Genomic DNA, 12163 nt, shown 5'->3' with positions numbered 1-12163 from the left:
CGGCAGCTGCTCATTTATGCACAGCACTGGACTCCACTCTCTGTATCCAGCTGAAGACTTCACATGTTAACCTGCTTAGAAAGCTGAGCGGCTATAGGCATCCAAGTGAAGGGGGCGTACTGACATCAGCTGACGTTAACCCATTCATGAGGAGTAAAGAGAGCGCAGAGTTAGTTTTTAGTACTTGAACATGTTCAATAAATTGGTTTTCATTTCCACACTTTGACCTTTTTTTAGTTTGTTAAACATTTGTTGGCTCCTCCCCAAAGCTTTGTCTGAAAATTTGACTCTATGATTTTGTGCATTGGACCTGTTTTCTACCAAATAGCTCTGACTGATTGTGCTCATGGCAAAGTGGCTGATGGATCCACCTTGATGTGTATATTATCATTCATCAGACTTGAGTGTGTGGCAGAGACATGGTTGAATCCTGGAGGTGTGTGTATGCACTGTGGAGTTTACTACAGGGTATGTGCTCAAACTTTTACCAAGCTGTTTTTATAAAGCTCTTCCAGTATAATAAGAACTGTTGTAATAAGTATACACACACAGCACACACACTCACACCCTCTGCTTCTACAGCTGTAAAGGACTTCTGTTACACACACACCTACACACCTACACCTGTTGTTAAAGAACAACCTCTGTTGCCTGTAGGGAACACGTCTCCCGGCTGTCCTTTGTGTTAAACCTGGGCTGACCCTCAGCTCCGTTGCTGCTCATCCTCCCTCTGAACTCCTCACGCTGACATCCATCAGCACTGATGTGATCAGTGTTTTATTTAGCAGAAATGAGTGTGTGTGTGTGAGGGGTGGAGGGGTTCAGGGAATGAGCCCACGGCCTCTGAAGCCACATGGACTTTGAACTAAGGAGGCTGAAACAGATTTAGGCATCACAGTTGATTTTTGTCATGATTTTTATTTCATGATCTGAATTTTGAGTTTTAGTAAAGGCAAAATAAAAATGTGTAAATTGAGTTACCCTCTACTTAGCATGACTTTTAAATCCTTTGAAACAAAATGTAAAAAAAAAAAAAGGAAAAAGTATAATTGAAAAAAAGTATGTACTGGAAACATCTTAAAAAAGAAATATTGTATTCTGTTTAATTTTGACAGAATTATTTTTATTAAAATACATCCATAAGCAGAAAGTGTGAACGGCTGGTTTTGTCATCTTTCTCTCCTCACTCTGTCTCTTTTTAGCTTTATGTTTGGTCTTACAAACTGTCGACCCTTCTGACTTTAAACTAGTGCACAAGAACTTAGTTTTACACTCTGTATCTGATCCTGGAGTCAGGTATGGTCCCGATCCAGACTCAGAAAGTTAGATCTGAAACCAGGACAAAGCACTGCTCCACTCAGTTCTGAGCTCTTCTTCGTCGTCAACATTTTATTTTATTTTTTATTGGAGCTAAAACCTCATGAAGGAAGATTACTACAGCTCACTTACTTACCTTATACTATACTATACTATACTATACTATACATACTTACTTATCTAATCCCAGAAAAATACAATATACCCGGTTTAAAGGGACTATGATTGAAAGTGATCTTGAAAAAGTCTCCTTTCTAGATATATGTACGATCATAGTCCACACTTTAAAATGAGATTATCAGCACCATTACAGGTTATTCCTAAATGCTACTTCTTAGCTTCCTTAGTATCTCATTATTATTACTGACCTTATTTCATTTTATTTTCTATTTATTTATTTATATTTTATTTCTCCTGGATCCTGTGGAGGTGGAGGCTGGCTGGGCTGGAGAGTGGTGGACGGGCTGTCGTCTATTTTCTTGTGGACCTTTTTGCACTTTCTATACACTTTCTTACTTTTGTTTTCTTAAACGCTGCTGTGACTTCTGAATTTCCCCTCGGGGATAAATAAAGTATTTTCTATTTCTATTTCTATTTTTCAGCTGGCATAAACAGGCTTCCACAGGTAATCCTTTCAGGTCTCCTGTCATGTTAAAATAAATAAATAAATAAATAAATAAATAAATAAATAAACAACTTTATTTGTTCCAAAAACAGAACAAATAGTTGAACTTCATTGTTGTGTCTTTTGTTTTCAGTAGTTTTGTGGTGTGATACCACTGTTACAAATCTTAATTTTTCTTCATAGATTTTGTGGAAAGGTGGTCAAAAGGGGGGCCAATGTAAAAAAAAAAAATTAAAAAATTAAAAAAAAACCTTAATGAAAGATTTAGTTTAGCTTAGTTCCTCACTGTGTGGTTTCTGTTTTACAGAAATGAGACAGTAGAGGGCAGCAAAGGGACGAGGAAATGCAGGTTCATTACAGGAGCGGTATCCTGACGTGTGTTTGACATTAATCCTCTGGTAGAGCTCTTTTACTGACAAATTATTCCAAGATAAACAAAACAAGAATAACATTTTACATAAACTTGATGAAAACTCCATTGGGAGAATAAAGATTTTTGTATCTAAAACTCCCTCTATCCCCTAAAGCTAAAGAAACACATTTCATAATTATCAATGACATCTTTCCTTCTAAAGAACTCCTCTACTTGCATTTCAATATTGATGACAAGATTTGTTTATTTTGCAAAAATGACGCAGAAACCACGGACCAAATATTTTTCTTGTGCAGTGTGACTTATGTTTTGGGTTGACATCCACAACTGGGGTGCAAAGGAAGTCTCTTCAGCTCCACCTTCTTTCTCCACAGACAAATTGATAATAATAATTGTGGATAAGAAAACTGATGAACTATGAATTTATGTGATACTGTGTCTAACTAAATTCTTTATAAACAAAAATTGACTTTTAAAGTCATCCCACAGTTTTACCTTCTTTTTGAATGAATTTGAATTAAATCTCAAGTCTTTAAAATTAAGGAAAAATAGCTCAACCAATTTATAAAATTTAAGCAACTATTTCAATGAATTAGAAACTTTAAAAAAATAATAGGCCTTTGTTTCCCTTGAACCCATTGTTTTTTTATTATTTTATGTAACTGTTTTTATTGTTTCTAAACTCATCCAAATACACTTAAAAACACTATTTTCATTTTTTTCCCCTAAGTTATTGTACTGTTAATTATTATCATGGCAGATTAAAGTCAGAATTATGACTTTAATCTCAGAATTTTTTGTTGTTGTTTGTTTTTTAGAGTGAGAGAACACAGACAGGTAGAGGAAATAATCTCAGTCAGGTAGCATCTGTAGTGTTTGAATGATACCGAAAAACAGGAAATATTTGATGGATGAGTTACAGATCATAACCCTGTTGATACACTGTAAGACAGTAAGAAGGTCACAGCTGTAACAGACATATTAAAGTAAACATGAAAACAAATATTGTTTCTTTTGGAAATGAGAGAAACAGGTGATGGGAGAATCCACACATTTGTTTTAAACAAAGGTCATTTTTCATCGCAGGAAATGACTTTCCTGTAAACTGTAATTCATCTGATAACTCTTCACTATCAAGTTAATACAAACTACAGCCATAAGAACTGAGGCAGTGAACTATGTAAGAAACAAAGTTTGTGGCATTCTCAAAACATTTGGCCACAACTGTAGGGACAGCCTCTGTGTGGGGTCAATTTACATTGTTTTAAAGCTGGAGACTGCTCTCACAGCATAAACAGGTATCAAAACTAAAACACAGTGACCCTCATCACAGCTCAGAACTTCACTCAGACCACTGTAAGATCTGTTATAAACCAAGCCAGCTGGTATTTGAGCAGAAACCCATGAAACCACACATCCTGAAGTTTATTCATTCTGACTAAGATTACAAATAGGAGGAAAATTTAAATTTCAGGAAAGTTTCTGGAGAATGTCCAAGGTGACTTCAGCTCAGGAATATTTAAAATTTTTCTACAATTTCAATCGGTAAAAAATTATTTCATTTTTCATTGTTCATGTTTCACTTGGTTGATCAGGCCTTCTGGATCGCTGGGCCCAGGCTTGGGGATAAGCCCCCTCCTGAAATACTGGCTTTGGGGGCTTTTTAAATCCAGGCTTAAAACCTCTTTATTCAGACTGGCTCTTAACATACAGTAATGGGGTGAGACATTCTTGCCGTTTTTATTGAATTGTATTGTATTTTTATTGTCTTGAATTTGAATTGTTGTGTCCTGATTTTAATGTAAAGCACTTTGGTCACCTTGTGTGTTGTAAAGGGCTCTACAAATGAAAGTTGATCAATTATTATAACTATTTTTTTGTTATGCAGAGGAGAAATCATTAAACTTCTACAGTTCTAAAAACGGATAAGTGTCATTTATAGATTTTGTAACAGGCATTTTTGCATGTTTTTTCACTTATTACAAATATTTATGCCTAAATTCACAGTAAGACTCAGTCAGGGAAAATATAATAAAATGTGTTTATAACGTCAGTAAAAAATCTACTGCATTAGAAATGTTTGGGAGCAAATCTGGTTACAACAAACCAAATGTTATGTTATATGTTTATTCATCTATAAGCCCAGGTAAATACCAATTAATATAAATCCCAGAAATTCACTGAAAATTTAAATAAATTCTTATTAATTTCTGTAAACTTCCATAGAAAGTTTCTGACCATAAAAAATTCCTGAATTTTGAAACCCTATTTCTAATATAATTTTGACCTATGGTGTGAGACACAGGAAAACAATCAAATTTAAGTCTAAAGACTACATTTCCCATGAGCACTTTCACCCAATATTGTAAAGACAAGAGAGCAGTTTTTTTTTTTTCAACAATAGTTTTCTTTGTTCAAGACTTTTTTCCCCCAGAATTCAAAGAGATGAGGTAATGTGTTTATTTGTAGGTACTTGGATCTATTGTTTTAAAGGTGACATCAATCAAACTTTGTAAACTCAGTTTGTAGTTTAGTGTCTAGAAGGTGAGCAGACAGTGTTAGTGTTCCACACAGCCTGGTGCTCTAAGACATGTCTGTAATGTCTAATGTTAGTGAATCCAACTCCAACCTCATCAAGCAGAGCTAACGTAACCTCACTCTTCATTTTATTGATAGACTCTCAAGTTTGAACAGACCACTGCAGAATAACTGCTGCATTTTCAGTGAGTTTATTTCTCCTCAGGTTGGTAGAGGTTTATAAAAGTGTTGAAAGCCTGATCAGTCATGGTTGATGAGTTCCTGTATTGAAGGCCACAGTCGCCCCTAACAGTGCTGTGAAACCTCGGGCCTACAGAACAGGGACGTAACATTCAGTATGGTTGCTGGGGTACGTGATAGTCACCATGGTAACATGCTCAGATGGGGGCTTGTTAAGGTGATAATAACGCTGTACCCACTCTTATTACCTTATTGCTGTAATGCATATTCACAGTCACATGCAGGTCATTAGAGACATCTTTTATTACTCCGTCTGCCCATCTATCAGACCTCCACCCTCCTGCCCCTCCATCAGATTCACATCCACTGTACAGCCATTACTCTGAGGCCAGCCCAAGGATGCAGGCCCTAGCTGCTCTCAGCTGGACCGTAATGGCTTCATAAGCACCGCTGATTGATTTGATTGCCACAGTTGGAGTCTGGATGAGATGTACAATAGAGGGGGAATATGTAGAGCCCAGAACATTAATCAGCTCACACAAACAGGCTGCAGGCTCCGCTTTTATTTCTGGTACAGCTGAAAATGTATACAATACACGTCTAATGGCACAAATCAAGACAAGAGCAGAACATGTATCCGTATATCCGTATGTGCAGAAAGACACCGCGTTCGTCTGATATCAAGAGAGGAGCCTTAGACGGACATCTGCCTTTACACATGATCTGCTCCGTACGTTTAATATACAGAGGAAGGAGAGGGACATGAGACAGGAACAACAAATAAATGCTGTAAAGACCTTACCTGAGGAGGAACACGCACAGAAAAACAGTTTAATACGTCAGACCCCAGCCTTCTTCTTACAATGTATTCATCATGTTGCTGAAAAGACTCATTTTTAAAATGATGTGTACATTCCTGTTTTCTACCGAGGTCACAAACCAAAGTCCATCTTGTATGGTCTCACTGAACTAGATCTGAGCTGTGTATGGGCTACTTGTGAAAAGCTAAAGCTCTGTACATTCTGTAGAAACTCAACAACTCTTACAGCTGGCGTCTTTAAATGAACGGATTGATCATGATGGAAAAATTACAGTTATGAAATGGAGCAGGGAAAAAATGAGCAGAAAATGGTCCATAATGCAGGATTGGAAATGTTATGGGATAAAAATGTGTCACCTGTCTGTTTCTGACCCAGTGTAATAAAGCTGATTGTCGATGGGGGCCATAAAAACAGACTTTACGGCATTAAAAGCATATTTACGACCTGGTTCAAAAAACAGCTTGAAACACTGATTTCACTAACGGCACACACTGTACAGTGAGTAATTTTTTTTCTATCTCTGCGGTTAGAAGTTATTAAGATTGTTTGATTTTCTAATCAGAGGCACAGCTCAGGTCATGTGACCGCCGGGCGCCCTGTAGCTGCTTAAAGAAAAACTAACAGACGGCGTCATAGCAAATGTGGCTGCACACACGGATTGGCTTCATTTGATGGTTTCAGGAACAGACGGGTGACGTTGCGGATGCTACGTCCATGTTTTAAACAGTCTATGGTAAGTAACAGCTTCACCTCACGTCCCTGAAGTGTGTGCCAAGAAAAATAATCCGGACCCAAGCTGTTTTTTGAACCAGGATGCAAATGTGTTTTTCTAGTGCTGTAACAGTCTGTGTTTTTGTCTTGGTGTGTACGTGGTTTCTGGTCTTTCTGTAGCGAGCCTCAAGAGGAGTCTCCATGAACAGCAACTTTTAGCACTTCCCCACAGGCTTCGTTTTTCTAAATAGGATGCTGCCCCCATAGACTGTATACAAAATGGGCAGTGTGGCTTTTACCATTGTATGGTCTCGGTACGGCGCACAGTTTATAATATTTGAACTAGCCAAAGGGGCAGTTTCTTAGTTTCTTCCAAAGAGGAGAGTTTACTGTGTTTTGCCAACCAGGAAGGCACTTCAGCGCACGTTTGGCCACGAAAAGGGCATTGTAACATTTGGCTCCTGAAAGGCTACTTTAGTGTGCGTTTTGGTCCCTTTAGAGGGTGTGCACTTTGGCTACAATTAGGGCACTGTAGTGTGCGTTTGGTTCTTTAGAAGGCATAGTTTTTATGCTTGGCTACTCAGGCATTTTAAGCCCCGTATCCACCAAGTGGTACTATTCAGTTTGTCTGGGTACGCGCATTTTATGGTGTTTCCACTGACTTATCCCGGGACCAGTGGTGTGCGGGCAGGGGAGGCAGTGCCTCTCCTAGGCTAACTAGAAAAAAAAAAATTTTTTTTTTTTATAAAAATATTTTTTTCAGTTGTTCATATACAATTTGTCATAATTAAAAAAATAAAAAAGGAAATTGCTGATTTGTCAATAAGAGGGAGGCTAACAGAGGGGACGGACAGCGTTTCGTGCTGGCTTCATGCTTGTAATGTGCGTCGGAGGCAGAGACTCAGAGAGAGAGAGAGAGACCGTTTACTTGAAATCACAACGGTTTGCAGGTTCGCGCATGCGTACTAAGGTCTCACACTGATTAACGTGGGCATCGATGAGGCACAGCGCTTCTCTGCCTCCGCAGGTTGTAGTAACGCACCCTCTTTGAGGTCTTGCGATAGTTTGTAGGTGCAGACGTTTAATAGAGTAAACCGGAGGTGCCTGGCCTGTGCTCTTGTGTTGTTGAGATACGGGTTAGTTTTGTTCGTATTTTGCTCTTTCTCCTGTGATGTAAATCCTGTAGAAATGCAGGTGAACGTATGTTTTGGGTTTTAATTGACATTCGTCTCGTTAACTCCGGGACTTCAGTCTGTCTCTGAACCATAGATGGGAAAGCTGATTAACATTTATTTACTTGGCTCGTTGCTGGTAACCGGTGTCTAGGAGTCCGGGCAAAAGTGAGGGAAAAGACTAAAGAGGAGGAAAAAAGGTGCACCTTGTGCACAACCGCACATTTATTGAGGAAACAAAGACCAAAATAATGTACTCCCACCCCACACACACCATGCACGCACTCAGACCGTCTCTCCTTCTGCTGTCACGCGCATGCGCACACACACACACACACACACACACACACACACAAACAGCACAGACTGTCACCGCGTTAAAGGGGCAGGGCTGGCCAGTAACAGTTTGTATTAGCAAATGTGAGCAGTGCACCGTATATATAACACACATATAGAAATTTCAACTTTAGCTGGCTGCCTGCCTCCCTCGTCATTGACCTCACCGCACGTTACTGCCCGGGACATATTCCCAAATAACTTTTTGGGACCCTTTTGTATGGGTGCCAGACTGAACCGATCCGCTCTCAGAAGGTGGAGCAACACACTGCAGACCGTTGATTGGTCAAAAGAATCGTCACTTATCGTGCGACGGCGGCTGCATTTCTCCTGGCGGCACACAGACTTCTCTGAAATAAAGCTTGATTTCACTTTTTAACAGAGAGCTACGTGACAATCACAGAGAGGACGAAATACTGCATGTCTTCCATCTGTGCTCTTTGTTTACTGTGTGGCGTTTTTCTTCTGTTGCGCTGCTACGGTGTCACACTATTGCTTAACAGATGTGGCTTTAGGCATCTGACTTACATGCCCCCTACCATGAGAGGGCACAGTTTGCTGTGAAAATGCAAACAGTCAGGCTTAACCGTACCAAACCGTGTAAAACCATACTAAACTGAACTGAACTGCTTGGTGGAAACGCGGCAACATCACGGCAGAGCCCGCCCAAAAGTCCTTCACAACACTCCCTCCTCAAAAACACGTTCCCCCGAGTAGTACCTTATAGTTTCTGTTTACTGTATAATGTGCATACGTTTCAGACTATGAAAGACACGATTCTGTCATCAAGAGAATCCCCCCTGGAATAAATTTGATTGGCTGACAAAAGAATTTAACATTATTACAAACTAAAAAACGGAGAAGAAAATAAGGCTCTGTCATCAAAATAATTCCCTCTAAAAATATGTTTCAATGGTTGGTTCCACAATATTATATCACTACTGACTATAAAACGGGAAAATACGGTTCGAACCCCTTTGCTGTAAATAAATCAAATCAAAATTAATGTAGACGGTAAACGTAGAACAATGGTAGAGCAGTATTGCAGAGCTCTGGATATTCAGATAACAGCAGTATTAGCTCCTCCATTGCTTGTTTTGCCCTGCGAAGCCTGCTATTTCCAGGTTTTCTTCTTCCTTCGATGTGATTGGCTGTTCCCAGGCAGCTGCCGCCAGAAAGTTCAACACGCTGGACTCTGGGTGGCAGGGGAAAATTTATGCGCGTTCACGTGGGGGCAACCGCTTCTGGGTCCTACTGCTGCGGCCAAAACCGCTTGCCGTCTGCCGCCCGTCCCTTATTAAAATGATTGGAGGCGGTGCATGACAGTGTTTGTCATGTACTGCAGCTAGCCACCAGGGGGAGCAGTTTTTGTGGAGAACTCACTTGATGAGACGTTACTGTCAGGGTTAATGAATATGTCAGTAAGAGCAGAGACACAATGTTTGTATTCTATTACCTGTGATGGAAACATACCATCAACTGTAGCCCAATGTGAGGTCTTATTTTTCTGAGTTTATTTTACATCGTGTGTGTGTGTGCGTGTATACATCTCAACAACATGACAGGTGAGCATGTGTGATTCACTGAGGTAGACTGTGACTTGTTGTCAGGAACATAAATGTACAACAACAAAATCACTAGTCTTCCACAACAAGACACACTAATCAAACAGCCAATGAAATCGCTCCCTGACTCCTGATGGTCAGACACAGGAGTTGAAGCTGGGGGTGAAGAAAGGTGACTCATCCATAAAGAGGCATTTCATGACAAACTGTGAATAACAAGATATTTTAGGCTTTAAAAATAATCGTGGTGACACTTTCACAAACTCAGCACCTCTAAGGTAGGCGAGTCTAAATCTGTTCCTTCTCCCTGACTTCATGTAAAGGTTTGTGAAGTGTGTGTGATCAGTGTGGAGACATTAAAGCTTAAAGAGCATATAGCAGGTTAAAGACAACAGTTTGAAAAATCTATAAGAAAATAACATCAAATAACAGTTTTTCTAACTTGGCCGTTTAGAAGTAATTAGGATTATTTGATTGTCCAATCAGAGACACAGCTCAGGTCACATGACTATGTGGTGCCCTGTAGCTGTTTGAAAGGAAACTCACAGCCAGTGTCATAAAATGTGGCTTCATCCGCAGATTGGCTTCATTTCAGGTTTCAGGAACAGACGGGTGACGTTGCGGAGGCTACGTCCACGTTTTATACAGTCTATGGCAGTTAGCTAGTGATATGTAGCCTAATGCTGTGTTCACATCAACATATTTAAAATATGAAATCAGATACACTGACGTAAAAAATAAGTAGTACGTGTGAGTGCTGATTGTGAAGCAACACGCTTTGAGCTGTCACATTAAAGCCCGTAGAGAGACAGACAGAGAGGTCTATCAGAGGTCTATCCACTGATCTAGAGTCAGAAAACTAACTTGAAAAATAAGTTGGCAGTGCTTAATGTGTGTGCATATTAATCTCTCAACAAACCTCTACACTCAATCCCTGAGGGGCCTGCTACCTCTCCCAAGTAATCCACCTCCACTGGCCCTGCCTGGACAGCCAGGGAACAGTCCCTGTGACCTCATCCTCGACCCCCTGACCCATGTTCCCAGAGGTCTCCCTGAAGAGGTCGAGGAAAGAGAGGACCGCAGAGAACTTCCATTTTTTCCTTGGCTCTGCCCCTGCCCCTGCCCCTGCTACTACTTCCTCCTCCCTATCAGGCTCTTACAACTTTTACGACAAAACTCCACCGAGGAAAACACAGTCGGACTCAATGATGACCCGTGCAGGCAAATCCAGCTGGGAACGAATGTTTACAGAAATTACATTCAAAACCCGTCTTCTCAGAGACTTTCACCCAAGCCTCATGCTTTTTTTCTGGTCTCTGTGGAGTACACACGTCGTATCGTATAACTCTGGATAGTGACACACCACACAAATAAACTTTTCCTACATCTTTCGGCGTGGTTGGAGCCAGAGCAGGTGGTGTTATCAAATCAATGACATCGGGGGGGGGGGGGGGGGGGGGGGGGGGGGGGGGGGGTCATTGCTGATTGGCTGCGGTGGCACAGCCTCACACGAATTTGCGTGAGAAGTTCAATATTTTCAACTCACGTGTAGAGGCTTCTGACGCCCCAAACGCGCTGACGCTCCAAACCAGCCAACGCTCCAAACGCGCCATGCCAAATGTGCCATCCGGGCGAATCTGCATCCAAACGCGTCTTTGCATTGACTTTGTATGTAATCTCAACGCCAATTCGCGTCCGGTGTGGCCATACCATCAGAGAGAAAAGGCTACACTGTGCTTCCTACTGACATGAAACATGTGTACGTGAACTCAGACCTGACGTGGGTTTGAGCGTACCCTAACGCCCATGTTCAGATTGATAAAGGTCAATTTGTGTGTGGATTTGAGTGTCAACCCATTTTTGGGTCATGCGCACGCTTGATAAATGAAGGTCTATGTCCTGTTAGCCTAGTATTTCTGTATCCAACGCAAACACAATATATAACCATTTTAATGAATGGTCAAATTAAATAATACAATGGAAGAAATCCAATGAACATGACCCAAAAAGCCCACTCTCACTCACTACTGCCTGTTATTAACGTTGGATCAGAGCACAGACTGTTTAACTAATAGACGTAGTTTTAGGTGAGCTCGCGATCGTAATACCTTCTAAATTGCTGAGTTAGAAAAAATCTACCCCCATGCAGTGTGTGCTGATAGTAAAATTAGCGATTCACACAGGAGACGTTTTTTGAACCAGGCTGTAAATAGGTTTATGTGACTTCCAGTTCGTCTAGAGCCAGCCTCAAGCGGACTCTTGTCTCGTATTTTTAGACCGGAGGTTGCCGCTTGGATCAGAGCTGAGTCAGGGAACACGAGGCCCCTTAACCTCACAGCGCTGTGTTGGGGGGAAAAAAAAAAGTGTTTGAAACAGCTGTACTGAAAACAGCCACTTCTTCCTCTGAATTTGTGCCTTATGTGTTGTATGACAAATAAAATCAATGATTGACTTATTCTGCTGCTGTTATCAGACGATGTTGAGAGTAAACTTACAAGAAAAATTAACCTGCAATATGCTCTTCA

The sequence above is a fragment of the Halichoeres trimaculatus genome, unplaced genomic scaffold, assembly GCF_033239565.1.
Source record: "Halichoeres trimaculatus isolate MK-OKI-2021-1 unplaced genomic scaffold, fHalTri1.1 fHalTri1_scaffold_10, whole genome shotgun sequence".
Taxonomy (NCBI): Eukaryota; Metazoa; Chordata; class Actinopteri; order Labriformes; family Labridae; genus Halichoeres; species Halichoeres trimaculatus.
The sequence above is the reverse complement of the archived record's forward strand: the minus strand, read 5'-3'. Positions refer to the sequence as shown.